The 25,832-nt window shown below is 50.8% G+C and overlaps 1 long non-coding RNA gene across 1 annotated transcript in view; it reads right to left on the reverse strand.

The window, feature by feature from the left end:
- LOC309624858 overlaps positions 1–25,832 on the reverse strand; it is a 78,375-nt gene that overhangs the window by 43,019 nt on the left and 9,524 nt on the right. Inside the window, exon 2 of the long non-coding RNA XR_014242172.1 lies at positions 9,802–25,784. This is a non-coding gene — a long non-coding RNA (uncharacterized lncRNA). The remainder of the gene's footprint in view (positions 1–9,801; positions 25,785–25,832) is intronic.

A 25,832-nucleotide genomic window follows, 5' to 3' on the forward strand; every position in this document is an offset into this window, starting at 1 on the left:
GAGACGCCCTATCTTGGAGGAGCTCAAAGCTTGCTCAAGGCCTTTTCTCTCCCCCCAGTAGCATCCCTGCCAAGCAATTAGCCTCGCAGCTGCCTGAGACTTGGCAGCTGGGAAGGGCGGGTCCCTGCAGGGCTGTGGTGGGGAGGCCTGAAGGGTCAGGAATGTTCTCTGGTTGTGTCTCCTCCAGAAGCAGCCCTGGCTTGTCTGGATTCCCTTTCTCCTTCCCTTTAGTGCAGGCACTGGGTTCCAGGCTATGTAATGGGGATCATGGGGGGCTCTCTGTGGTGATCCAGGCTTCTGTGATGGACTGACTTGTGTCCCCCTAAATTCACATGTTGAAGTCCTAACCTCCAGGACCTCAGAATGTGACCATATTTGAAGGTAGAGCCTTTAAAGGAGTAATTAAGCTAAAACAAGTACAATATACGAGGATGGGCGCTAATCCAATGTGACTGGTGTCCTTCTAAGAAGGAGAGGTTAGGACCCACGTGCACAAAGAGCGCGTGAAGACACGGGGGAAGACAGCCATCTCCAAGCAAGAAACCAACCCTACCGACATCTTGACCTCAGCCTCTCCAGCCTCCAGAGCTGTGGGAAGGTACACCTGTCTTGTTAAAGCCCCCCAGCGTATGGGGCTTTGTTATGGCAGCCCGAGTGGGCTAGGACAGTGGACGGCCCACTGTAACGTGTTCTGGTTCTTCCACTGATGAGCTTTCTGATGCTCCAGGGCCAGGGGAGAGGAAACCAGGTCTCCTGCCTCCTGGCTCCAGGCTGTGCTCGAGAGACAGGGCTCACCCTGACACAGTGTGAGGCACAGAGAGCTTTCTCTTCTACAATTTCCAGTAGCTCCGGCCTCTGGGGTGGGCTTCTAGAGGCAGGGGCTTGGCCATGGCGTCCAACCAAGAGCTTGAAAGTGAGTCCGGGCCAGGACCCTGTAGGCAGAGCCAGGAACCCCGTGCCAGCTTCCCAGGGCAGGGGGGCCAACACGGAGTCAAGAGCTGGGTATCGGGGCAGCCGCAGGCCAGGGTCAGGAAGGGTCTGCCAGCCTTGGGGGTCTGCCGTGCCCAGGTTAGACACATGTGGCCTGGCACAGGGTGAGTAGGCTGGTTTGTAGGTCTAGAGAACAGGCAGACACCTAGAGACTTCCGGCCCACATGTCCTTCCTGCTTTCTCCTGGCTGCCTCCTCCTATCTGCCCCAGCCCTAAACGAGCCCCCTTAACCTCTTCCCTAAGAGCCTTCGGTGTCTCTGCTTTGCTCTCAGCATGACTTTCCAGCGGGTGTCCAGTCTGGCCCCTACTTTACCCTCCAGGGTCATTTCACATACCCTTCCCTCCTGTCACGCTACAATTTTCACCATCCTTATCATAACATGTTCTTTCACACCTCATTTATTCAGCCATCCAGCCAGCTCTCCAGCCATCCAAATATCTGCTCAGTCCCTGCCATGCAAGTACTGTGCAAGGCTCTGACAGCAATGCTAAGCTGACATTTGCGGCCTCGTCCCTCATAAAGCTCACAGTCTAGCAGGGGGGCTAGACAACAATGCCATCGAATGACTTACATCTAAGATTTTAGACCGAGAAGCGCCATGAAGGGAAAGATCAGGGAGTGGTGAGCCTACAGAACTATGGGGCTGACTGGGTTGGTGTGGAGATGAGCTCCGAGAGGAGGGGGTCTGTGAGCTGAGACCTGGACCTCGAGTGGGAGTCGACCAGGAGGAGGAAAGGGAAGAGCATTCTCGTCAAAGGGAACAGCACTGCGAAGTCCCCTAGGTGACAGGGAGCTGGAAGAAAGCCCGAGTGACAGGGGCACAGAGCAAGGGGAAGAGGGGCAGGGCTGAGGTTAGAGAGAGAGGCAGGGCTTCGTGCTGGACAGGGAGCCCCTGGAAGGTCAAGGCTGGATGCACACGTCTTCTTGTTCCTAGGACGCAATCTGGTTCAAGCTGGGAGCTAAGTATCTGAGAAATGCGTGAGGCTGTTACTAGTCAGCCTTTGCATGGGGAGGGCATCTAGTTGAAGGTCTTCTATTGCACACGACCAGACCCTTCCCCTATACACTACCTCCAAGGGGTGCTATTAAGGTCATCTGTCTACCATGGGCTCCAGAATCCTTTTCCCCCCTTTTCCAGCGTTAGTGTTTTGATAGGTTTTCCTCCAGATATACTGGGTGTGGGTCACTCAGAATTCTACAGGCCATCCCAGCCCAAGTAGTCACTTTGTTTCTCTGGCTCTGCTCGACATGTCAAAACATACACACAGACAAGTGTGCATATACAGACTCGCACACTACACGCTTCTTGGGGTCTCATAGAGGTGTCTGACGTGCTCACAAACCAGGCCAGCCTGATACCATCCAGTGTCTGTGGTGTTCTAGTGCTGCCCTGGGTGAGACCTCCTCGGGGGCGGCAGTGCCTCATACCACCTCTGACACTTCCCGGTGCTAAAGGGATTCTGAGACAGCCAGCACGAAGCTGCCACACGGGTTTCTGCCTGGAGCAGAGAATGCGCTTGTTCTGTACTCTACATGACAGCGCCCGGTGTCCCTCTGTAGCTCTCTCCTCTTGGGGCTTAGTCTGTGGAACAGTTTACTGAAAGCAGGTGGTGCTGGGTCTCCAGGGTCCTGCCCTTCTGGGGCTCACACACTCACAGGGGCGCCTTCCCCCAGCCTTCATGCAAGCCAGCACGTGCCGATGCACCCCTGGGCTGGGCATCACCCACCCAAGATGACCAAGCCTGCTTAGAAATATCTGGATTCTCACACAGATATGACTCAGGCTCTGGCTTCACTCTAGTATGTAATAGATCACCATCAGTGTGCATTCAATATTGAGTGCTCCCCACCTCAACTCTACATGATAAGCATGTCCACGTTATCAGTCCTTGTAAGCATAATTCCTAACAGCTGACAGTCCCTTAAATGGACTTCCCACTTTAACTAAGCACTCCCCTATTGCTGGACATTTAGCTTCTTTCCAGATTGTTGCTGTTATAAATGATGTGAATGGAATGTCTCCCTATATTGGTTGATTAGGATATATTTTCGGAAGAAGAATGACCAGGTTAGGAAGTTTGAAAGAGTGATCCATGGAGATCAACTGCCATCCAACTGGCTTGTAAAGCTGCTCACAGCTCCACCACCAGTTTACGTGGGTAAGCACCAGATCGTTAACTGGAATTGCTGTAGGGTCTGCGTGGCTGGATTACTGCTCCTTAATAATGCCAGAAATGATTCTTGAAGCTCAGGGTTTTATAGAAAGCAAGAGCAATTGACCAAGGACTGAATACAGACCATAGAGTCACCTGTGTAGATTTTCTAACCAGGCATTTAAGCATAAATATGAACCAAAAATTATATAAAGCTATAGCTACTGTGGGGATCTTGTGTTAACGGCAATCTTGCTTCCCAGGTTGTGTGAGTGGGGAGGAAACCCCTTACTCAGCTAGGTTGTCTTCTGTCGTCTGGCGTGGGGGTCGCCCCCTACTTGTCTGTGCTCGCCAGGCCCCAGTTTGGACGGTCTGTACCGTACCAGGCATTCACCTGCATCGGGGATGGCAGAAGAGTTCTCACGCTAGAATGGTGCAAAACCCACATGTCAAGGGCAGGGCCTTCAACAGCCGCATCTCCAAGGTTTTGCCTATTTTTGCTCCTATTTTAACCTGCTGCAAGAGCCGAAGGTGTGACTTTCCTCCAATGTGGCACTTATGTCTCCTACATTTGCTGGTATAAAATGGCCATCTCTCTGTGCATTTTGGTGGTAGGTGGGGCTTACGAACCTTCTAGGCTTTTCACAGGAAAAGAAAATCTACTCCATATACATATACTCCTAATTTATACTTAGGCCATTTTCTAGGTTCCGTTAAGTAAGTATACCTGCCCTCTCACCCCACCCCATACGGAAGCCATGGTTGAAATTTCCACTTGTGTCCTTGTGTATGTTTGAAGAGGGATGTTTTAACTCTTTCATACAGCACGCTCACTGTTTATTAAACTAAGGTGATAACTTCAGAGTTAAAGAGAGCACCCTTCCCGGGGGCTGTCTTTTTGAACGGGACAATTCTTATGATGATCTTTAAGAACGAAAAGCAAAGGGGACTTCCCTGGTGGTCCAGTGGTTAAGGCTCGGCCCTCCCAATGCAGGGGCCCATGTTTGATTTCTGGTCAGGGAACTAGATCCCGCATGCCGCAACTAAAAGATTCCCACACGTGGCAACGAAGATCCCACGTGCCACAACTAAGACCTGGCCAGCCAAATAAATAAAAAAAAAAATTTGTTTTAAAGAACCAAAAAGCAAAGCTATAATGGGAGAATGACAGGCAGAGATAAGGGTCTAAATCACCCTATAGGGGCACCTCTCTATTGGGCATTTTTTGGTCATCCTTGAATGTGTTGGAAAAGATGATTTCCTATTTGGTGAGCCATATCAGAGACCACAGCTACCTGTCAAAGACTCAGGAATAGGTGGGCATTTTATTAGTGACCAAGTCAGGCTGGGGTCGGACTGCCTGAGCTCAGATCCAGGCTCCTCTGAGTATGGCTGTGTGACTTTAGTAGAATCACTTAACCTTTCTGGGCTTCAACTTGTCTCATATATAGATCTGAGATAATAACAGTATTTACTTAATAATACTGTAAGAATTAAATGAGATAATTCATGTAAAGTGCCTAATGCAGTACCTGGCACATGGTGGGGGCCTAATCATTGCTTGCTGTCATTGTAATTCTGAGCTCTCATTTTCAAAATCCCTTCCCGGTGCTCCAGCAATAATTGCACACCACATACAGTGTCTCACAGCTCCCGGGTGACTCTCATTCCATTAACCCTTTGAATTCTCACAATAATGGGGAAGGAAAGTTAATCTTCTTTTCTTGCTCTCAATATATCATCCTCATTGCTAAACTGTGAGCAATTCCACCTCCCTCCCTCCTTTACAGGGCTGCAGCGAGAATCCCACAAAAAGGTCTGTTAGAAAATGCTGTAATTGCCACCAGACCACACAAATGGAAGCTGTGTGACCATTTGCACTTGTATTCACAAAGCTAAATCTTTTATCTAACCACATAATAAGTTTCTCAGGCACACACTGCAGCCCTGTTTTGTCCACAGACTGGCACTTGAAGGCCGCGGGGCACACTGGAACAGGGAGGGGCACTGCAGTCAAACAGACTTGGGTTTTTTCCTCTGTGACTTGAGGCAAGTTACTAAATCTCCGAGACTCAGCTTTCTCGCTTTAAAATCAGGTGGTTCTGTCTGTCTCCCAAGTTGTAAAAATTCAGTGAAATAATTTAGATAAAACACCCATTTATTCAACAACATCGTGTCTCTGCATTAGACACAACTGTAGGGCAGTAGGAGTAGGTGCTGAGTAGAGATGAGAGCCCTTCCCTCTTGGACTGGTGGAAACAGACCCGAACCATGTACAGTCGTGGTTCCAGTAACATAAAATTGGCCTCCAAACAGCTTCAACAAACCAGGTATTTAAACATCCTACATAACGTATCCAAAGACCGGACTATCCCAGGGTTGGTTAATTCACAGCTCCTGTGTAATCAAGGCTAATTCTTTCCACCTTTCTTCTCTGCTGTCCTCAGCATACTGACGTTTGTCTACAGACCGGTGCCCTCATGGTCACAAGACAGCTGCAGAGGCTCCAGGCTGGCATCCTTACATGGCATTAAGAAAAGGCCAGGGGCTTCCCTGGTGGCACAGTGGTTGGGAATCTGCCTGCTAATGCAGGGGACACGGGTTCGAGCCCTGGTCTGAGAAGATCCCACATGCCACGGAGCAACTGGGCCCGTGAGCCACAATTACTGAGCCTGCGCGTCTGGAGCCTGTGCTCTGCAACAAGAGAGGCCGCGATAGTGAGAGGCCCGCGCACCGCGATGAAGAGTGGCCCCCGCTTGCCGCAACTGGAGAAAGCCCTCGCACAGAAACGAAGACCCAACACAGCCAAAAATAAATAAATAAATTTAAAAAAAAAAAAGGTAACAAATGTTCAAGTACAATTGGTGTCTTAAAAAAAGAAAAGAAAAGAAAAGAAAAGGCCAGGAAGGCAAAGCCTCCTCCTTGGCATCCATTTTTTGTTTTTTCTTCTTGCGAAATTCACATAACAGAATTAACCATTTTGAATTGTACAAGTCAGTGGCATTTAGTACTTTCAGTGTTGTCCGGTATCAAGTTCAAAAACATTTTCACCATCCTAAAAGAGAACCCGTATATCCATTTTTAAGAAATGTTTCCTGGAAGCTCAAAGGACATGCTTGCAAGTCTCACCAAACCAAATTGAGTTCCGTGATCATTCTTAAACCAGGCCTTGGCAAGGAGAGTGGAATTATGATGCTTGGCCAATCAAAAGTTCCTCCAGTTCAGCAGCCCCTGCAGCACAGGACCATGACCATGACCATGAGATTCCTGAACAAATGAATAAATGAATAAACTTGTCACAGGGTGGGGCACAGTAAGTAGATGCCCAGTGGGTGCTCCTTTCCCGTATTAATGACTATTAGACTCATGGGCAGAGCACACCTCAGCCTTTCCAGCTTGCCAAAATAAAAAACAAAACAAAACAAATAAACAATAGGTGTAGCCAATACGGCCCCTCCAAGGGAATGCCCGGTTAATTTTCGGCGCCTGGGGTAGGCATCTTTGCAATCAGGGAACAGCACACACTGTTTCAGAGACAGCAGAGGAATCGGCATCTGGAGCCTGGATGTCTTGCCAATCTCTCATGAATTACCCAATTACACCGTTTTTCTGATCTTTTTCACTACCCCACACTGACTGCTCTTCTATTCTTTTTTAAAGATGTTACTCAGAAATAGTAGACCATATTATGCGTTTTTGAGATACCTGTTTGCAATTGCCTTTTATGGAGCTATTTTGAAGCTTGTCTTCAGGAGCTACCTAGAAAGCCAGAATGGTGTAGCTAACACCTGCACAGAACGTGCTCTGTGCTCCATGCCGGAGGGCGCGCTTCCCTCTCTTCCTGGCGTTATGGTGACTTGTGAGGATGGCGGCACCCTTACCCATCTGATGGTGCCTCAAGTTTAGGGAACATCCTGCATCACCCCCTTCGGCTCCCACCAGGATGAAGAGCTAATTAAACTGGCACTTTCCCTCCCTCCTGTCGTTCCTGGGGTGAGGCCACCCCTGGTTCCGGGTGACGGTGGGCCAGAGACGCCCATCACAGGCAAGCAAGGGTAGCGCCTTGGCCAGCAGGGGTTGGTGACACATCTCCCATCTCAGAGAACTGTCATTCCTTCATGTGACAAATACCGATGGAGGTCAGATATGGCTCACTGCTGTGCTAGGCTGCAGACACGTAACACTGTGGCGTGGACTCTGCCTCCTTGGAGCGTGAAGTCCATAGAATCAAATAATCTTTCAAATACACAATTACACACCGTGGAAACTCTTCACGTTTGCAACATCTGACTGGTCCAGTCCATTACCAGGAAAAAACATCAGCAGTGATAATACTGTGGACAATTCCAAACACACACGGAGCCCAGACGGAGTGGGGAAAGTGGCAATTCACCTTATCTTTGGCCTTTTCACATCCCTTTGAGGCTGTCTCAAAGGAAGTACAGACACTCCTTCTCAACTTATTTTGCATATTAATTTTTGCTAGTATCTGGTTTGCAAATTTTTCATAGCTGGGTGGATATGTAATAAAGTACATGCAGTAAAATATTAGTTGTATAATCCAAGAGGTCAAACTTTCTTAAAGGGTAAGAGTAAATATTTTCCCACAACCCAGGTATGGTCTCTTTTGTAACTTCTCAGCTCTGCAGTTGTATCATGAAAGCAGCCATAGACAATTTGTAAATGAATGGGACTGTCTCCCATAGTTTTATTTAGGGACTTGACAATCTGAATTTTCACGGGTCACAAAACACCATTCTTTTGTTCTTTTTCTTCAGCCATTTTAAAAGCATAAAAATCACTCTTAGCTTGGAGTCCATACAAAAAAACAGGAGACAGGCTGGATTTGGCCTGTGAGCCATAGTTTGCCCTTCCTTAATCTAGGTGCTGGGACATAAGTATTCTTGCAACTGTGAGGGATATTTGAAATTTTCCACATAGAAAAGATAATTTCTCAATGTCTTAAGTCAATGGCTTGTCTTTTCTTTGTGTTTCGGTGTTTTATTATTTTTTTTAAAAATCTTTGTTTTGTTGGCCATACTGAAGACAGTTATTTGTAACTAGATTAGTCAACGTTTTTTTTTTGTGGATTGTGATTTTGTACCTTAAGGAATTTTTCCCTACCCCGACATCATATAGGTATTCTATATGATGATAGATATCACAGAAGTATGTGATATAGATTAATCTGTGGTCACCTATATTTTCTGTAATCCAACTGGATATGCCTGTGTGTAATGAGAGCTTCCATGAGGCAGCTAAGTCACCAGGTGCCCTTGGTTACTGGTCATCTCTTCCTGATGACTGGAGCTGTTCTCGGTCACCTGCTGAGCTCCCCCTCATGGCAGGTCGGCTTCTGGCCATCCATAGCCCTTTGCCCATCCCTGAGACAGGTCTCTTCCCCTCCCCCACCTTGTTTCCCCTCCCCCGCCTTTCCCACCCTCTCCGATGGGTCCCTGAGTGGTGACAACAGCCTTCCTGGCTCTGGGCAGTTGTCCCCGCAGTTCAGCCGAGATTTGTTTCGGGGAAGGCCCTGGCTACCCACACCTTTGCTGCAACATTGCTTGGATGCTTTGTGTCTGATGAAGCGTCTGTCTTCACTTCACTCTGCCTTACCCAGGACCCCTCCCCACTAGGGGCAAGAAGGAGAAAAGGAAAGGGCCCTGAGGTGGGAAAAGAAAGTGCCGGTCACTTCCCGGAAGGAAGCAAGCAGGGAGGTCCCACACCTCCTGCCGGCCTCCAGAAACCCTGGCAAAGGCCTGGCTTCCAACCTGCATCTGCCTCTCCCCACCGAGGACCCCAATGTCCTCCTCTGTGAGGCGGGGGGAGAGGCCTGAGCTTCTTAACTCAGGGCCCACCAGTGTCTGCCTTTGACTGACTGAAAATGTCCCCTTCCAGCCACCGAACTGACTCACTCCACGGTCTCCCCAGGGTTTCTCAGACCTCAGCCTCCTCTTGAGGGCACAGAGCCAATATGACAGGCATCTCCGAGGTGATGGCCTTGTCTCTGCTTTTCCGGCCTCTCTGCCTTCCCTCTGTCCCCTTGAGTTCAAAGCCCCCTCCCTGCATCCTCCCCTCACTTCCTGACTCTCCAGCAGCACCCACATCGTTTTAGTTTTCAACATGTTCCCCCCATTAGAGATCCTCAGGGGACACAGGCAGGCCCTGGCATTAAAGTGCCCTGTGACCTTGGGCAAGACCCTTTCCCTCTGTGGTTCTTTCTCTTCTGGTTAAAGAAGATTTTCACCCAGATGACGTAAAATTCCAGGTCTCAAACGGTCCTCACTGCTCAGGTCCTACCTGAGCTTGTAGCCGCTCACTCTTATATGGAATGCTTTTTACCTTCAGACAATCTGACTTCCTGCAATCATCTGATATTGGGGAGGGGCCCAGGAGTTTCCATGGCCCCCTGAAGTAGTCTTGCCCAGCCTCCTCCTAACATTGCTGTATCCCTTCTGGCTTTATCTCCAAATTAAAACAGGTGTCTCATTCCCCACAAACATTCTGGCAGAGGCTAGCTGTGGCACAATGAAGGCAGGCAGCCTCTCCTCAGCCATGCGGACCCCAGCTCTTTACCCTGTTCCCTTGGGCTTTCCATTTAATTTGGGAGTAGGATCGCTGCCACCAACCCAGCTCTGAGTTAAGACTCATCAAAACTCTGCTTTTTTTAACTTCAAAGAGAATGTAGTAGGGAGATGCAGTCACAGTCTGGAAGTTCAGGGGAATTGCTTCCTGCACCCGTTTAGCACCAGGTCCCAGTGCCCCCTGGACTCGCCCCTTTACTGCATCCCTGGGGCACCGGCCTGCGCCCACCCCTCCTCCCAGGGCATCCCTCATGTAGGAAAGCTTGCCTTTGTGCCCTGGAGGCAGAATGTGTTTGGACGCCCAGGGCTAAAGGAGCTCACCTGGTGCAGAATTTGGGGACACCCGCCATGGCCTAGCCACCACAGGCCCTGCTTCAGTTCTGGGCACCACGAAAGCTCCAGGAACCCAAAGCTCCCTAGTAGGGTGAGGGAAAGGTAGATAACAAGAATAACTGCTGTAGAATTTCCACCCACCCTGGGATGACAGGCTTCAGACCCAGATTTAAGAAGACAGGGAGAGAGAGAGGAGCACAGCATTTCTTGTACATCTGCACTGTGGTCGCACACTCTACATTATCTTGGGTGAAAAGCCAGTGCCGAGACTGGCACAAAGACTACTTCCAGCAAGTGGGAGCTGTTCTTGGTGTTCCCGCTCTAAATTGGGGATCATCAGGGTTGTTGGGAGGGTTAAGGAGGCTATTTCCAGGGCTCAGAATAGCCTGACACAGAAATAAGCACCGTGGAAATGTCTGCCATCCCATTTAATCCTGAATTCTAGTTCGCTTTCTCCCACACAGGGAGGGTCTGAAGATGGAGGGCTGGCTTTGCTGAGGTCAAAGGAGCGTGCCAAGGGACCTGCAGCGTATCACCACCACACTGGCAGTGTCATTGTTCCAGGTTCATCTAGGGGGTGGCGCCAGTAAAGGTCAGCAGGCATCTTTGGGCAGGTACCCACATGCCTGAGAGGCAGAAAAAGTTAAGAGCAACTAAGGATGATTTTAAACAGGCTGACTTTGTCTTCCAAGGTCATCTATGGTAAATTCTCTTGTTGGGTGGAGGAAGGGGTTCAGAGTATGACTAAACCAAGTTCGTTTGCCCTACGAGCAGCCAGCTGAATGCTGAACCACTGAGATATGAGGAGAGGAAGGGTTTCTTGAAAAGACAGAAAAGCAAGAAGACAGAAGAGCAAATCTCAGACCCACCTTCCCCCAGGCAAGGGGTATGTATGGGACGAAGGAGCAGGGTGGTCGGTCTTAGGCGTGGGGAATGTGGGGATCGCTGGGAAAGGTGACTGGAAATAAGAAAAAGGTGAGGTAATCGTAGTTCAGTGCAGGTGTAACTGAGCTGCAGGCTTCTTCACCGGATGCGTGTTCAGAAGATGATGGTGAGCACGATCTGAGGGTGGAGTTTTTGGTCCTCTGACGTCAAAAGGTCACCAAGCGGACACTGGCGCATACCCAGTTGGAGGGTCGGTGGTCCCACCCAGTCTTAACTGGCTTGCTCTCAAACCGGACACAGCTGACTCCAAGTTCCTAAAAAAACTAACTTGGGCAAACATCTTGTTTAGGCTACGTGCAGCTTGGAGGACATACAGGTTCTTGTAGTAACAATTAAAGCGAGCTTGATTAGCCGAGGCAGGTTACAGGTGTAACGGGTATAACTGATGATTCCCCAGGTTTCACGAATGTGGCTTGCTGTTGCAGGGGGTTTCTCATGCCTTTGCCACACGGTTGCCTCTGTCAGTGCGCACAGGACGCAAGTGGCCCGGTCCAGGTGGTGCCGTGTATCAGCATCAGCCAGGACGAGACCTGGGGGGGCAAGGAGACCGGCGGTGAGCAGGGGACCACTTTGAGTACGTGCAAAGATGCTGAGAAGCCACGAAAGCCAATTGGGCAACAGGGAGACACAACGTGAGCAGCAAAAACCGTGGAGTGATTGAACCACAACCAGCTTGGAGCCTGGAGGGGAGAGGTAGGAAAGTGGGGGTCGGGGCTGCTGGGGAAGACATCAGTCTGGGGGTCATGAGGGATGGGACCCCAGAGGCAGGCAGGGCCAGCCCTTGGGGAAAAGTCCTTACTCTGTCCCAGCTCTAAGTTCTGGGCCCCTCCATGGCTCAGCTGACCCAGCTGAGTCTGCGTCTCAGAGCCAGCTCTTTCTCCAGCCCGCCAGTCCAAGGGCACTTCTGCAGGACTCATTCCTGGGGAGTCCTACTCAGTCACTGCACTGCCCAGCTTTGACGTGACGTTTCACAGACCAGTGGCATTCCAAATGTAAATGTAACGGGCAGTTAGCATAAGGGGGCAGGCTGCTTGCTTTGCCAAGTAAGGGCATTTGAAAACTCAGTTATTCCCATGATTCCATAAAGTAAGGGGATTTTTTTTTTTTTTTGTACTACCTGAACATTGGAAAGATACGATCCCAAAGTCAGCGTTGGCCACCCTTCTCTTGCACCCACACTCAATCTGCTAGCAGGTCCCAGCTGCTCTGCTCAGGCAGGACCCAGTTCGATTAGGTGTTAAGAAAAAGAATGTCAGATTCCAAATACAAAATTAGGTATCAGAGTGAGAATTACTTAGAATGAGAAATCACAACAAATCACAGATCACATTTAGAAAGCTGACAAATGCAAACATGACAAAATTCAGGGGGAAAACCCCACAATATTTCATAGTTAACTGCCTGATATGCCTTAAAGATATTTTTTCCTCCAGACTCTTCAATCCCCTCTTCACATGTCAACAGTTGTGTTACTTTCTACAGGGAGAATAAAAGGACAATTCTGTCTTCCCTTTGATATTGTCAACTGGATTTTTTTTTTTTTTAGAATTTCACTTTTTAAAAATTTATTTATTTATTTATGGCTGTGTTGGGTCTTCGTTTCTGTGCGAGGGCTTTCTCTAGTTGCGGCAAACGGGGGCCACTCTTCATCGCAGTGCGCGGGCCTCCCACTATCGTGGCCTCTCTTGTTGCGGAGCACAGGCTCCAGACGCGCAGGCTCAGTAGTTGTGGCTCACGGGCCCAGTTGCTCCGCGGCAGGTGGGATCTTCCCAGACCAGGGCTCGAACCCTTGTCCCCTGCATTGGCAGGCAGATTCCCAACCACTGTGCCACCAGGGAAGCCCCTGTCAACTGGATTTTTTATTACTGATCACTTAGAGAAATTTCTTCTAGTTTCATAACTCATTGTTGGTAGGTCATTTAAATTTTCAGACTGTTGTCAAATCTGGGGAAACCCCTATCCAATTTCCTGCACAGGTGAGCTGTCAATGTATCGTGCATTCGTAATTGTATACGCAGGATTATCAAGTATATTCCAGACGGGAAAGAACTTCCGTCTTGGCCAGACGTGATGAGAACCAGATTCTCTACTTCGAAGTGTACACAGCTGATGACAGGCAGAATTTTCCTTAGACTAGCTTCTGGATCTATACATTCAAAACTTCTTTCTCTTCCACGATCCACAGACAGAATCTGGTTTTACCCAAAAGGTCCTACATCCTTATTTCTCTCACTTGGTGGCAGGCTGCTGCTAAAGCACCTTCAGTGACTGGTTGGGAAACCTGGGTACCAGGTGGCATCCCTTAGATCCTGCTGGCTAATCTGGGCATGCTGGACCATCTCTCCGAGGTGATTACCTTTCAACAAGGGAGAAAAAAAAAAACTTCCCTGTGGAATTCTGAGCCCAGGATAGACTGGTGGAGGGGAGAGTTCTCAGACAGAAGGATCCTGCCAGGGCCTGCCCACCAGCATCCTGGCCTGCCTATGCCTGCTGGCTCCAGCTGGAAACAGTCACAATGATCGTCCCAAGAACGGAGACCCCTAATGAGGCAGCCATGGATCCACAGCCTGATGCACCCCCGCCCCCTACCTCCCCCCCCCCCAATTTTGGAGATTGATTCCTGGGCCTGTTCTTTTGTCTAAAAAAGCAATAATAAGGCATTCTCGCTTGGGGGGAAAGATGATTAAATTTCAAATTACTCTGCCTGCCAGATAAGATTGAAACCTCGGGATCTAGGCAGGCCGGAGACCCGCTCTGCACACAGGAAGCCCTCCCAGCAGCTTCTCTGCCACGTTGTGGGGTGACTGAAATGGAGAGGCGTGTTTAAAATGACATTAAGGGCCGCAAACACGGTAATTAGGGCATTTGTTATACTGTAAGGAGCTTTCCAGAACATGGAAATTATGAACATGGTGATTATGGTTATGAACTCGGTGAGGGAAATCAGATCCAACCCCCCCTCCCCCTGGCCCCCTCCCCCTCACATGAAAAGGCAGAGGGAGAATGGAGGAGGAACAGGCGGCCTTTCAGGGTCTCGGTGAGGGAGGAGTCGTGGAAAGTTATTAAACGCTTTAATAATGCCGAGAGTTGCGGCTTCAGCTCGGGTTTGTGGAGGCTTTGATCAAATCCAGCTCACGGCAGGGCCTGCTTCCCCAGGGAGGCCCGTGGAGGAAAACCGCAGGCGGGCAGGGCGGGGAGCCCAGCCTCAGATTTCAAAGCTGCACTGAGGACGCCTGGTAAGCGGCCGGTGGGCCTCCTTTTCTTCCGAATGCTTCGCAGGCAGCACCCAGCGTCTCTTTGCTATTCGGGCTTGTCATCCACACTCAGACTGGAGGCAGGGGTGTGTGTGTGTGTGTGTGTGTGTGTACGTGCATGCACGGTCAAAATCTAATGATGGGCGTAAATTGTGAGCTTTGTGTGCAGACAGGCTGGTGTGTGGCGTCCTTGCACAAACATGAAAACTAGGCAATGAAGGGTGGCCCCAAGCCCACTGAGCTCAGAGATGGGAAAACTGGCATCTAATCATGACAGCCACTCTGAGCTTAGTAACACTTAGCATCTCTGGGCCTCGGTTACCCATCTGTCAACTTATCTCCCTCCCTTAGGGAAGCCTTCCGACCACGGGCATTGAGATCTCTGTTTACAAGTCTGCACTTCCCTTTAAGTAGCGTCCGATCACTCACGCCCTTCCCTGCATACTGCCACCTCCCCAAGCAGCTCCAAGCTCTGCGTGCGTGGCCAGCACCCCGCAGGACCAGCCCTTAGGAGGCCCTTAGTCAATGTCTGAGTGAGTCCCTGATCTCTAAAAGCTATTTTATTAAAAATTCTACTTTAAGCTGGAGTATTTCAAAAGTCTGGTAATATGAATTGATAAAAATAGTAAACAATCAGTACGTTGATAATCAGCGTGGGCACGAAGGCATCTTCTGTCATGCCCCGTCCTTTGTATCAGGACTGGAGACCCCTAACGTTTGCAGTGCCCAGAGCAAGAATAGGAAAGACAGCCTCACCCCCATCTCGTGTCAGCCCGGCTGCACCCCACACCTGATAGGCCTCGCAGCCACGCCTGTGATCACTCTGCCTGCCATCTACCCCCCTCTTCCCGAATAGCCGCCCCCCAAGCCACCCCTTGGGCCCAGGGTTGCACACATTGGTAGTGTGGTCAGACCTCGGGGAAGACAGACCCCAGAAAAAAACTTCTCAGGCCCCAGAAGCACAGTCAGGACCATTTGGTCAGGGAATTGTAGGGTCCCCGGTTCCAAAATGTGGCCTGGAAGGAGAGGGCCACTAGCATGAAGTGAGCATAGCCCCCTCTGCCCTGTGGCCTCCTTGCCCCTGGGGTGGATCATGGCCAGGGGAGGCCCTGGGCCTGTTTCCCACGTCTAAGGACAGTGCAGACTTGAGCGCAGGGAAGGACACCTCCCCACCCCACCCCTTCGTGCAGAAATGGGCTGTGAGCCCAGCACTCTGCTACTGGCGGTCATCCCTTTGGGTCCACCATGGCCCCTACAAAGCCTCCCTTCTCAGCTTTCTCCTTCTCCTCCTCCCAGCCCATCCCCGCCCATGCCAGGAGGACAGAGCCCCCATTCCCAATGCCACAGTGCAGCAAGACCCAGGCCCATTTCCTGTTGGGCATTGAAAATGGAACTGGGGAAGACGGGAGGCAGGATAAAGGACAAAATACGCTTTTTGCTTTATGCCGACCTTAGCTCTGAACAGTGTTTTGGGAGTGGCGTGGGGGGCCAGTGTGGTGGGTGGGGCACACTGAACAAACTGGTCATAGAATTGCAGAGCCAAAAGGGAGCTGGGCATCTTTCGGGCGAAGCAGAGCTTCAAGGCAGGAGAAGCTTAACTCAGACCTGGGGCCTGGGTTGAGTGCCTTGTCCTTGCCTCCCAGGAGGGAACCTGCTGTTGAGGACGTTGTGAGGATCGTTCAAAGTGTTCAGCACCTGACCTGGCACAGAGAAGGGGTTCCCAAACTGCCTATTAAATAGAGAAACACATAAACTGCGTGTGTGAGGCCTGAGGCCGACTCCCAGAGCTCTGGATCTGCAGTCCAATGTGTTTCTCCTTCTAGATGGGGCTTATGTTCCAAACCAGCCTGGCATCCGCACGTGAGGGACCCTTGGTCGTAACCCAGCTTCCTGTTGTAAAGATAAAAGGCTATTAAAATTTCCTGTAAATTGCACGTAGGCTCCAGATCAAAGGGCCCTGCGGGAACTACTGATCTAAACCTCAGTCGTCTTAGTGGGGAGCTCCCGGGGCCAGGGCAGTGGATACTGACACAGGGAAGCCGCAGAGTCTCCCTCTGCTGCTGGTGGTAGGCGCTGCCCAGCAGGGGCTTACACACCTGGCAGCCCTGCCCAAACCCCACCCCCCCAGAGGCTGGCACTGATCTTGGCACACGTTAGGAGCTGATAAATATGTACTGATGGATTGTGTAGCTGATTCCACGCCCTGTTTGGGTCCCATGGACTTTTACTTTGCACGTGCCTCTAATGAGCTAGTTGAGGGCTTGTCCATCCCATGGCCCATTAGTAGTAACAGATCAGGAGGGGAGGGCTTCTGGAGGGCAGCACGCTGATGGGAGGGCGAGAAGGTGCCAGGACAGCCGGTGGCAAGGGAGGACATGGCAACATTTGGCTCAGAAACATTAGTTGCAAACCACAGAAGAGCCCTGGACCACTTGGAGAGGCAGGGCCCTTGCTGGTGGGATGGCAGGAAGCTCACAGAAGGGGAACCAGTCTGGGAAATAGAATGAAAGCCAAACCAGTGTGTCCTGGGTCTCAGGCTGCAGGAACTGTGGGCAGGGATGCTCCTGGACCTTCCCTGCCTTCTAACTTGCTCCTGCAGCAAAGCCCCAGGAGGGGTGGTGGCCTGGCTCAGCTTGGGCCGTGGGCCTGTTCCTAGCTGGGGGAGCTACACCTCTCCTGAGAGCCCCTCCAATGCTGCACCCAAAGGGAGAGGCTGTGGGTGCATCAGGCAAGAGGGGTGTTTGCTGGGCAGCTTGGAAATCAACAGGGGTAGGACTCGGGAAGGGGGTTGGGAGGCATTTCTCAACTGACTGCAAACTGAACAAAAAGCATAAACAGCCCCCAACTGTTTGGTTTTATGGGCAAATGATGTGCGATTTCACCAACTAGCATTTTGAGGACTGTTCAGAGGTTGCTTCCAGGTAATCCAACACATCCAAGTTAGCCAGGGGTCTTCAAGATAGGTACAATTTTCATCACTTCACCTCCTCTAATTATTTATTTACTTATTTACTTAGCCACCTTCTCATTTCCTAGAAAATGGGAATGAATCAGGCAGGTGAGTCATGGATTTTTGCCCACCCAAGCAGGCCAAGGTCAAAAAACTACAAAGGCCTTCACGCTCCAGGTACCCCCTTTACTATAGACTAACACATTGGGTCCCCTAAGTACTAGAGCAGGAAAGAATGATATTTTAGAACGATCTCCATATGAAATGGTTAATACTTCTTTTTTTTAAAATGTGGTCCTTAAAGTGAGAACCTGCTATTAGCTGGAAATTGACTTTTTGGTCAATTTTCTTGCTCTCCAGGGCAATGAGCATTCATGGTGACTCTGACCAACTGAGACCCAAAACTGAGATTTGGTGAAGGGGGGCATGGACCTCCCCTTTGTTCTTTCCACCAAGCCAAGAGTTATCAGCAAAAGCGCACCAGACAGTCGAGTGGACCTGAAAACTAGTGTCAGCCCTGCCACTAAGAGCTGTGAGACCTCACACAAGTAACTTCAACAATCTAGCCCTCAATTGCCACACCTGCAAAAGGGGTTGAACAAACCTTGGGAAGCCTGAGAGTGGGATGGGTAACTTGCCATTAGCTCTGGGCTGCTTAGAGCATTAAATGCGATACAGTGTGTAAAGCGCCTACCAAAAGGCCTGCTATAGGGGAGGTACCAGTGAGGTGAATTGAATGGGAAGGTGGGTCGGAAGGAGGAGCAAGGGCTGGCTGCATCCCTGTGGTGTGACAGCATCCCAGCTCCAACTGGACTTGCCAGCTGCTGCCTGGAATCCCACCATTAAGGCCTCCTTCTTTCAGCCTGAAGCACTGATCCCAATTAAAATCCTCATTATCTCCAAGGCTCTACTTTTGAATTTTTCTTTTTATTAGTCTGTCATTGACCCCAGAGTGTGAATGAGGAATCTGAGAGCTTCATCTCATGGATTGAGGACAGAGAAGATGGCCTATCCCCCCAATGCACCCATCTCCCCAACCCTTTCTCCATCATCCCCCATGTGAGCCCTGCTCTAGTCAGACATTCTTCTCACTACCACCTGCATCCCCCACGCCCATCCCAGCTTCCAAGCCTTTGGTTTTGTCCTCCTCCCTGCCTGTGACGTCCTCCTTGTTCCTCTCTGCCTCACCCTCCAAAGCCCGGCTCAAATCCCACCTCCTCCAGCTCTCACCGCTTTCTCTTTCCTCTCCTCCTCCAGGGTAGCCTCAGTGCCACACACTTTAGTCTTAATGAAGGGTAAATGTGTGCTGGGATGGCGATTCTGGGAAAGGTTTGCATGTGGACAGGAATCCCACATTTCACAGGCAGCACATGCAATGGAGACAGTGCAGCATGGAAGGGAGAACGTGGTCCTCGGCGTTGGGCAAACTTGGGCTCACATCCCAGTTCCACCACCACGGAACCATGAGCATTCGTCAGCATCTCTGAGCCTCAGTAATCAGCACAAAAGGTAGTGCCATGATGTATGTAAAGGTCCTGGTATATAATAGGATCCCAGACATATTAGTTGCATCCTTTGTCTTGTTCTCCCCTTTCCCATCGATTTTCTAATAACTGTGTGAGGTAGTCTAAGCATTATCATCCCCATTGGACAGATGGATTAACTGAGGCCCAGATTGGTAAGGAGACTTGTCCAAGGTCACATGGCAGTGAGGGCCATCCTGGTCCCTGGATCACCTGATTCCCAGGCTTATGCCTCGGGCAGCCCCTACCCGGCTCCTGCTCTTACTCAGGAGGAACGGTCTGGGGCAAATCAGCCAGCTCGGAGGGATTCTGGTGACAAGAAAGGAGAAGCAGCTGCAAGGGTACAAATCCAAAGCCCCGAAGAGAAGGCTCTTCTCTGGGAATTAATTAAACTGTGACTGTCATTTCTAGCAGGCATTCCATTTAGTAGGCATTTTCTAACAAGGTTTTCTGGCTCCCACGGTTTTTCTGGAGTGGAGTTAATCTCGGTTTCTTTCTGCACTTCATCTGTTGACGCTGAGGCCCATGACGAAGTGGGCGGCTTTCTCCTTGGAGGAGTGGGAGCTCAGGTCAGAACGAGGTCAGCCCTAGAAGGGTCTGTGCTCCTTCTATTACAGGTGGGGAAACTGAGGCTGGAATGGACCAAACGAAGCCCTCTTGGCAAAGAGTCACACACGCCTGCTAGCCAGGAGCCAACTCGGGCAGGGGAAAGAAAGGGCAGGGCAGAAAAGGAAGAATACACGAATGCCCATATTCATTCCTGTGGTCCTTCATCACAGCCCCATGGCCCAACTCTCTGCTGGCCCGGGAACCCGGCTAGGGGCTCCCAGCACAGCTGGGAGGGGTCAAAGCAGCCTTTGTTGAGCAGGTGCTGCTTCTTGCTGAGTTTTGGAGGGCAAGTCCCAGATACCTAGAAATCCTCAGCCTGGGCACTGTCGACCACTGGGCTGGATACATCTCCGCTGCAGGCTGTCCTGTGCACTGCAGGTGTTCGGCGGCATCCTCGGCCTCTTCCATCTGGATGCCAGCAGCACACCTCCCCACCAAGTGGGGACAACCACAAATGTCTCCAGACGTTACCGAATGTCCCCCGGGAAGCAAAATTGCCTCCACTGAGAACCACTAGAGGAAGAAAGGAGAGGCACCCTAGGAAGAGAGCTCCCTGAACAATGTTGGACACATCTGGGGAACCTCACAGTTTGCCACACACGAGTGAGATGTTCTCCAAGGAATGGGGGTAGACGAGGCTGCAGACATACTCAGGGCCCTGAAGAAAGGCTCCGTACGCTCAGCTCAGGCTTTTGAAAATTGTTCTGGAAGTTACTGCTCTGCTCATCTGAGCCCTTCCATTGGCAGCAGGTTTCTTGCCTTATCCACCTGTGTTGAGGCCTCAGCAAATGCCCTGGGGCAGAGCTTCTGTGGGTGCTCTGGGCTCTGTTGTCTCTTCCGGGGCTGCACTCACAGTCGGCAGGCCCACCTTCACCTTGAGAGCAGCACAGATCCTCCCAAATCATACGGTGTCCCTTTCCTGACTCGGCCAGTGTAAACTAAAAGCTGATTTATTCAACAGATGGAGCAAGATGGAACGTGGGCCGGAAGAGGGGAAGGGTGCCCAGGCATCTCACAGCATCCAGGCACGAGGAAGCGGATGGACTCCTGCTTCACAGGTAGATTCCCTCTTCAATCAGAGCATCCATTAGAAAGTCACCTGTACCAAATGGATAAAGGAGGTAGACATTTTTAAACCTCAACAAAAGATTAGCCCAAAGAGTTCTTTAATGGATGCCTGTCTGAGCGCATGTAGAATGATAACCTACAAGGGACCAGTTTGCCGGAGATGTTTCCAGGCAAAGTCATTGCATAAAGCGAGTTACCTCATGTTTATCTGTACCTAATTCCCAGCCCAAATACACTTGACTATTTTGGTCTAGACCACACTTGATCATCGCAAACAGCCACCAAATCCCTCTCTTCTCCTATTTACAGATAGAAGCAGCTGCTGTATTTGCATGCCCTGCTCCTTAGTATAAACACGACTCTGATTTCTTAACTTTCTTTGGGGAATTCCTCCTAGGCGCCCATGTTTATTTATGAAGCCAGTCTGAAAACACAGCAGGCATGACTAATTTCTGGGCTTTAGTGGAGATTAGCTGGGGAGAGCTGGCATTACCTGGATGAAGACCGAGTAAAAGGTGAGGCGGTGAGCCCCATCCCCAAGGCATCAAGTCTGGCCCCACCTCCAGGAAAGGATCAGGTTTCCCTTTACAAGGATCCCCCAATTACCCATTACCTTTCTTTGGTTACTTCATTTTGCTTTGGCTGCCAGGAGGCTCAGAGGTAAATCAGATCTTATTCCAGGCTCCTGAAGAGTTCTTCCTCCCAATTCTCTAAATGGCTCTGGAAACCTCTTTTTGGTTTTACTTTTGGCTACCTCATTATATGTTTTAAAATTGTAAACTGCCTTGAACACTTTCAGGAAGCAGGAGGGGTGTAAGTCATAAGCAAATAAATTCCCAATGCACCAAAGGTTTCCTCCCACCTCCATCAAAAAGTCATTATCTGTGTCTCTTTTGCTGGAGGAGTCCTCTGTATTAGCTGACAAAATAACCCCCAACAATGTTGACACTGGGAGGGTTGGAGCTGAAATGGACCACAGGACTCAGAAAAAGGGAGGGATTAACATTATTAACTACCCCAAGTCCTTTCCTGATATTTACAACCCAGGGATGAGAACACCTACACCTAGAAAAAAAGGAAGAGGGGTTTTCAGAACCCGCATCTCCCAGCCCCTCCCAGCCTGATGCTCCTTGCATGACTGGCCTGCCTGTGTCCCTGAGGCTGATGAGGCCGTGCCAGCCAGTCAACAGCAGCCTTCTCAAGCCAGCATACTGCTCCAGAGGGGAGACCGCTGGGAATGCCAACAGGAAATCTGAGATTTCAGTGGCCCTGTTTGCTGTCTAGATTCTGAGTTCAGGCGAGAGCCTCCACAGTGGTACCCAGCTAGCTCACACTGGTCCTGGGTTGTGATGGGCAGGGCAAGCTGGGAGAGAAGAGGCCCAGGCATTTAACCCCGCAGGAGAGGGCAGCAGCTTTGAAAGGTCTGGTAAGGTCAAGAGTCAAGCCCAAAGAAGACAATCATGGCTTCTCAGGTTGAGACATCTGGCCTTACCTTCTGCATGATGCTTGAATTTAACCCTGCAGCAACTTGGCCACATGTCCGTCCAGCCTCACCTTGTACATCTCCAGGGATGAAGGATTCATTACCTACAAAGGGTCCTGAGCTAGTGAGACACGGAGGAATAGACAGGTGCCGAATGCCCTAACTCATGGGGTTCAGGGTCCCAGAGGTCAAAAAGATATGGTGATGTAGCATATGGGTGGTGTATAATTCTAGAACAGAGGCAGCTCCTTGGCTGTCTTCTGGGAACTTTCAGATCCCACAGGAACTGAAAAGAGCTGGAAGGATGCCCAGAGGCAGGTGAATGGTCCCTCTGATGAAGGGAGCCGAGGGTACTTGGTCGCCTCTCTGGGGAGTCCACTGTGCAGTGTCTGGCCTGCCTCAAGAGATGAGAGTGGGATGCCAAGGATGTAGCCATGAACATCCAAGACAGTCTGGAAAATGAGGCTGCTGTCTCTCCTGGACAACTTCTCTGTGAGAGATAAATCTGGAGTTAGGTTGGCCTGATGCCCTGATTTGTAGTGTTTGCTGATTCCCGAGGTGTAAATACTCCCACCACGGTCAGTCTCCAGTTGGTCAAGCTGCCAATGCAGGGTCATTGAATCAGGGTTGGGAGAGGTGCTAACAGTCATCTTATAAGCTGGCCTCACCTCACAGGGGGAGAGCGTGACCTGATCTCAGTTGCTGCTCTGATTCTAACCTGCCCTATAACTTCAGGCCTGTTTCCTCAGCTGTGTAACTGGGTGAAGAACAGCTGTCTCCACGTGCCCCTCAGGGGTCATCAGAAAGAAACTGAGTGAAAGGGCTTTGCTGTTTTTTAGAGAACTCTTTGAAAAGAATAAAAGAGCTTTAAATTATCACCAATTTTGACCTCCTGGGGCTAAAAAAAGAGAAAATGCACACGCACGGGACCAACATGACGGAACAGAGAGGCTTGAGTTTTGAATCCAAAACCCCAGGCTTGAGTCCCAGTTTGCAGGCTGTGTAACCTCAAGTCTCGGTTTCCCCACCTGCAAAACGTGGGTCCCACTTTACGCCCCAGCACCCTCCGGGGGTGTGATGAAACCCAGGGGGATTGAAAAAAATACATACTTTCAGGAGCCCCACACAGAAGGAGATGGTGTAGTACTATGACAGAAAAGAGGAAAAAGAGGGCCAGCCCAACCATCAACGGGACAATTCGCACTCCAAAAAACTAACCCTTAATTATTCCTTTCAGTTCTATGGAGACAGGGGCCCAGAAGAGAAGCCGGCAGCTCATCCTTCATGTGACTATTTAAGCCCGAACCAGGAAGAGGAACAACTGTACATACACAGGCTAGAATCTGAATACCTAATTTGATGAGGCATATAAATTGGCAGTTATTCAAATGAGTACATTTGCATATAAAGGGTTTAAGGCTACATCATCCCTTAATGTTTCTTCCGTAGTGCAGAGTAAGGACTTTAAAATCTTTCTCCCTCTTTTCAAGGGTTTTCGGAAGGGATTGCAAAGGCAGCTAAATGGAGCCCGGGCTCTGGGTGCGTCAGGATGTGGGTGTGGGGTGAGCACCCAGGGGTGCTAAGCAGCCCTCCTCTGGGGTGGACGAGGTGGTGTCACTTTCCTGGGCATCTGTTCACGGCCGTCCAGCTTGGCAGTGCCAGCCAGGGGTCCCTCCTCTGCCTCTGAGGGGTGGCAGAAGCTCCAGGCTGGCTGCTCTAGGTCCCAGTAGGATGGGGCACTCAAAGTGTGAGCCCCTGACTGGCAGTATCAGCATCCCCTGGGAGCATGTTAGAAATGCAGATTCTCGGGCCCGTCCCAAACCTATCGGCCAATCAGAAACTCTAGGGGTGAAGCCCACAGTCTGTTTTTTGTTTGTTTGTTTTTTAATTAATTATTTGTTTGTTTTTATTTTTGGCTGCATTGGTTCTTTGTTGCTGCGCATGGGCTTTCTCTAGTTGCGGTGAGCGGGGGCTACTCTTCGCTGCAGTGCGTGGGCTTCTCATTGTGGTGGCTTCTCTTGTTGCAGAGCACGGGCTCTAGGCACACAGGCTTCAGTAGTTGTGGCACGCAGACTCAGTAGTTGTGGCGCACGGGCTTAGCTGCTCCGTGGCATGGGGGATCTTCCCGGGCCAGGGTTTGAACCCGTGTCCCCTGCGTTGGCTGGCGGATTCTTAACCACTGCGCCACCAGGTAAGCCCCACAGTCTGTTTTTTAACAAGCCCTCCAGGAGATCCTGACGCTCGTTCAAGTTGGAGAACCGCTACCCTGGGACATCCCTGTCCAGGGAGTCTGTTTCACATACGTTGGGTTTAACGTTGCATGATCCTTTGGATTTATCACCCGAGACCACTCCAAGTTCTCATCCGGTGCCCTTCAGGGATGGTTCTGACTTCTGGTGAAGGAGGAGGGAGGGTCCTGGGTTTCCTTCAGGAACAGGAGGAAGCACCATCCCTCCAGTGTGTGGCAGCCTGGCCATTAGCAGCCAGTGGGGGGACCTCCCAGCCCCGATTCCCGTGCTGCCTTCCTCACCAGCCAGATCGCTTGAGCCCAGGCTGGGCTGCTGTCTCGGATGGATGGAGGCACACAAGGTCGCAGCTGAGGGACCCGAAGTTGTTGGAATTTCTCAGCCCTCTCTGCTGGATCCAGGCCCTGGCCTGTGCCCTCTATCACTCAACAAAGAGCTCCCGAAGCCCACCCTGGGCCAGGGACTCAGCCAGATGGTGGGCACAGAGCGCAGCCTGCAGCGTGGGCCCCCTTAAGGAGCGAGTGCCCAGCAGGGGAGGCATCTGACAATGAGAGCTTTCAACCAAGAACTGAGGGGCTTGGCAGGGGGCGTACAGGGGTCTTGGGACCAAGCAGGATGGAAATTCCACCTGGTCCAGAGGTCAGGGAAGGCTTCTTGAGGATGGTGGGAGGGAGAAAGGCACTCAGGATGGACAGAGCTTGACACTTAACCAGGAGACAAGGCCCAAGTAGCCAGTGAGCTTCTAGAGGCAACAGGGAGGCTTTGGAAGGTGCTAAGCAGAGAAGGGAGACGATGAGATTTACGTTCTGCAAAAGCCACGTGGACTGCAGAGTGGAGCTTGGGCTGGAGGCAAGTTAAGGTTGCAGGGAGGGATTTCAGGGAGGGGCAGTTACGACAATCCAGGAGAGAGAGGGCGGCAGCCTGACCAGGAAGTGGCAGTGGGACGGAGAGAAGTAATACCTTTCAGGACTGATTAGCAGTTGGAGTCTCCTGGATAGGGTGCTCCTTTGAATGGTGTGGTGGGAGGTGGAGGGTGGTGAGAGAGGAGCTTTCTCCCAGGCATCTGGCCTGGGCATCTGGGAAGCTGCACAGTCTTTTACCAGAGCTAGGAAGCCCTGGGTTAGGATCAGCTTTGGGGTCCCGAATGTGTGCTTCAGGACCAGGGCCTTGCCTAATAGCCTTAAGAACTGGATTTGTGGGTGCAGTCCTGGCTCTCAGTACAGGCAGCTGGGTGGTGTCACCCCCAACCTGGGGTGGATGCGCTAGGCAGGAAGGATGGGCTGTCATGTAGACCAGGGATGGAGACCCGAGGCAGTCAGGGAGGGGAGTGGCAGCCACAAGAGTGGACTCAACAGGATGAAAAGGGATGCTTCTGGGGTCATGTGAGTGAATCCGAGAGGAAAGATAGCACCTGGATACAGGTCAGAATGAAGGAGCTGGGACTGAGGTTCCCCAACCTATACCTGAGATAGAGTTGGTAGGCCCAGGTAGGCCAGAGGGAACCATTTGCTGACTGCTTAGGGTGGTCCTTGATTTCATCAGGGACCCAGGCTCCTTCCACCTCTCTGAAAGTGTGACCCCATCTTATTCACAAAATGGCTGCTGCAGCTCCAGCTATCATGCCCATGTTCCAGACAGGAAGATCCTAGGAGGAAGGAAGGAAGAAAATCACCTGTCAGTCGAGTCAGCCCCC

The sequence above is a fragment of the Balaenoptera borealis genome (genome assembly GCF_965194805.1).
Source record: "Balaenoptera borealis genome assembly, chromosome: 3".
In the NCBI taxonomy this organism is placed as follows: domain Eukaryota; kingdom Metazoa; phylum Chordata; class Mammalia; order Artiodactyla; family Balaenopteridae; genus Balaenoptera; species Balaenoptera borealis.